We start from the raw sequence: 3896 nt of genomic DNA, 5'->3' as shown, positions 1-3896 counted from the left end.
AATTCCATATAAATCAGTTTTGTTATTATTATATTGTATTATGTACAATTTGGTTATTAATTGATTATATTGATTATTTAATCAATTTTGAACAATTGAATACTTTATTTACAATAATTGAATGAAACTTAATAATTAAATCATTATTTAAAAAAAAACAAAAAACATTGTGTAAATTGTGTGTATATACAGTACATGCATACAGACAGAGAGATAGGTGGCTGTGGGTGGTTTTGTTCAGGATGGCCTGAAGTTCTGCCCGCTGAGTGAAATAATTGTCATTTCAGAGGACTAAGTTAAAAAAATGTTATCCAGTGGCCTGGATACAACATTTGTTATTGCTGAATATCTCTTGTAAATGATGTGGTTAACAACTTTACAGCCATTAAAGTGTGTACAATACTTATTCATCACCTTAGTTGACTTTCTACAGATGATCTTTGACTTTGGCCATGACTTGATAACATGGTTCCAGCAGGACTGGGTGGAGATCTAATTGTAATCTCTAAGATTTGATTTAGTCTCCTATACATGGACCACAATGGACCACAATGTGCAGCTATTGCCTTAAAGGGGGCCTTCTGAAACTTCTCCATCACTTGTCTCCTCCACTCCCTGTCCTGCTCCTCCATATCCACACTGCCCACAATGACATTTTTCAAGGCTTTGAATGTGATCTCCTCTGTCACTCTCCTCTCTTCTTTCTCTGGACTATTTCTAGACTGTAACTCCACCTGTGAGACAGTTTCACCAATGGACAGATGATCATCATCATCTGTGTACTGTGACCATCACCTGAAACTCAATCTCGACAAGACTGAATTTCTTTTTCTCCCAGGAAAGGGCTCTCCCACCACAGATCTAACCATCACCCTCGACAACTCTGTGGTAACTCCTTCTCACACCGCAAGGAACCTGGGTGTGACACTTGACGACCATCTCTCCCTCACTGCCAACATTGCTGCAACAGCTAGATCTTGCAGATACATGTTGCACAACATCCGAAGGATTCGGCCTCTTCTAACCCAGAAGGCGGCACAGGTTCTGGTCCAGGCTCTTGTCATCTCACGCTTGGATTACTGCAACTCCCTCCTGGCTGGTCTTCCTGCATGCGCCATACGACCTCTGCAACTCATCCAGAATGCAGCAGCTCGACTGGTCTTCAACTTACCAAAATTCTCCCACACTACACCCCTCCTCCGCTCCCTTCACTGGCTTCCTGTAGCTGCTCGCATCCGCTTCAAGACTCTAGTGCTTGCGTTCCATGCTACGAACGGATCCGGTCCAGCCTACATCCAGGACATGATCAAAACCTACACCCCAGCCCGCCCACTCCGCTCTGCATCGACAAACCGGCTCGCTGCCCCCTCACTGAGAGGATCGCAGAGGCACTCGCAGAACTCGAGACCGTTCACTGTCCTCGCTCCCAAATGGTGGAACGATCTCCCCATCGACATCCGGACAGCTGAAAGCCTCCACATCTTCAGACGCCGACTAAAAACACACTTATTCCGACTCTACCTCGACTAAGACGACAAAAAAAAAACTTGTACATCGCACTTACGACTAGCACTTCATAGTTTGTTCTACTTGAAGCTCTTACTTACTTCTAGCTCTTATTTGAACCCAAATGTTTAAATGCACTTTTGTAAGTCGCTTTGGATAAAAGCGTCTGCTAAATGACATGTAATGTAATGTAATGAATGAAAGGTATAGAAAGTCTCTATGTGTTATAACCACCACCCCCAAGGACTTCAGAGATTTTTGACTGGAGAAATAAAACATCCCCTTCCACATTCTCCAGTGAGGCAGGCAGCTTGGAGTTGTTCGTGAAGACACCCTCGGGTAAAAGGTGAGGGTTATTTACCTGTCTGACCTTAATAACCTCATGTATATGCTTGTTAAAGGGTGGAATAGTGGTGAGCTGGCAAATAAGGTTGAAGTTAGCGGCAGTCAGGGAATGAATAGCACAGCGATTGTTAATAGGCAGATCCTCGTCAGTTGACAGTGCCACGTCCTGCAACCTGGCACCAGGTCCTGCAGTTGCAATGCAACTGTCAGGCGAACGAGGTCCAGAACCACCTCTGGATTTGCCAGCTCCACACTCAAAATGGCAAACAAAGCAAAAAGGTTCTCGTAATGCTGCCTACCATTGCTCTGCTCCTTGCACGCCAAGTAGATGTGTTGGTAAAGCTGCTGGCCGTGACCTTTCATGAATAACTTATCTTGTCTGGAACACTTGACCACTTTGATCTTGAGCACAGATATGTCCAGGATGCTGCTCATGCTGAGGAGCTTGGAGCTGTTGTCATGCCAATCCATGAGACTAATAAGTGTTTTGCCATAGGCAGCTCGTCTCAGAAGCTCCCTAAAGCAGCACTCTGTCAACTCCACCAAGCCACTCTTTTCTTTCTCTGACATCTGCAGCAGCGAAGAGGAGTGGTTCTGTGTGCATTCTCCACTCTGCAGGTTGAAAAGTAGAGAGGGGACAATCTTGTCCATGAGCTCAGGGTCCCAGATATTGGCCTGTAGGTCGTCATTCACCATCATCCTCACCTTGATACCTGCCATGCAAATCTTGAAGCCGATGTCGGGGACCTCGTCGCTAGAGTGGCACATGTCACTGAAACGTGACACAAAAAAATGGTAACAGCGGTGGTAGGAGGGGTTGTCCTCTTGTATGTTGGCAAACTTCACAAACGAATTGGTTCCTAGGATCTGTAGGCTAGGTTTGTCCGACTCTAGCACCTCACGCACCATCTTCAGGAAACTCTCCACAAACAGGTTGATGCTCTGAGAGCGACAGGCCATCAGCAGCTGGTCCAGCGCTTCCATTGCTATGCACACATACCTGTATCTTTGTCGAGCCACATCCTTTGACATTCTCTTAGACAGGTAAGCGCCAATACAGTCAAGCTCTTCTGGAACCAACAAGGCATAGAATGTCAGCTTCTCCATGTTGGCTTTTACTAGCCAATTCTTTTGGTTTGCTGGAAAGATGTTGTCTACCAATCGCTTGTACAGAGGACTGAGTGCTCCACAACAGTCACCGATCAAGAAAGATATGATTCTTTCCAGTGACATGGTTGTGAAATTCGTTCTTTTTTAAGTAAGAATAGAAGAGAGAGCAGTAATGCAACCGTGTGAGTTCCAACTGATGTGGAGCACGAGAGGTTATCTTGTAATGTAAGAACTCCTTCCAGGTGACATGGAACACTAGAGAACTCTTTGAAGAGGAGCTTTGATGCTGGCACATAATAAACATGATGGATGTTACTTTGACATGCAGATGGTCTCTTCCAGTTTGGACTTCCCGGGACAATTAAAATGCTTTTTTCATCTAGTATATTCAAAGGACAACAGGCTGACCTGGGGCGCTCAGGTTTTTCCCTATAATCAGTTTTTAATATTGAGAAGAATTGTCATCTTGCCATTAAGGCAATTTTCTTTAAGGTGTTTTGAACGCAACAAAGAAGGACGAGAAGGGGCAGCCCGTGGCCAAGTGGAAAGGGAACTTGACTTGTAACCAGAAGGTCGCCGGTTCGGGCGCCACTCAGTGTGGCAGCCCACTGCTCCTAATTCTAGGATGGGTCAAAAATCCCCTAAGGGGATTAATAAAAACTAACTTTAACTTTAAGATGAGACTGAGAACTTTGAACAGTGGAGGGCAGCATTACACCTCTCAGTGTACAGTCTGCTGGAAATGATTAGAGCAATAAGTCTTTGATCTTCTGAAAGCAACATAATAAAGAAGAACTTTCCTACTAAAATGGGAATTACATGGTTTTTCCACCTGGTTCCTGTTTATAAATGTTGGTGTGTTTTTGGCATGAAATGAACTGTATTATTATGGGGAAGGAACACCATATTTCTGTATCTGTAATATTTGTTTGCTA

At 44.3% G+C, this 3896-nt stretch overlaps 1 pseudogene; it reads right to left on the bottom strand.

The window, feature by feature from the left end:
- Positions 1 to 566: 566 nt before the first annotated feature.
- Positions 567 to 2973, bottom strand: LOC122762420 (annotated as a pseudogene).
- Positions 2974 to 3896: the final 923 nt, after the last annotated feature.

This window comes from Solea senegalensis, unplaced genomic scaffold, assembly GCF_019176455.1.
Source record: "Solea senegalensis isolate Sse05_10M unplaced genomic scaffold, IFAPA_SoseM_1 scf7180000015651, whole genome shotgun sequence".
In the NCBI taxonomy this organism is placed as follows: Eukaryota; Metazoa; Chordata; class Actinopteri; order Pleuronectiformes; family Soleidae; genus Solea; species Solea senegalensis.
This window is presented reverse-complemented; position numbering and strand designations above follow the sequence as displayed.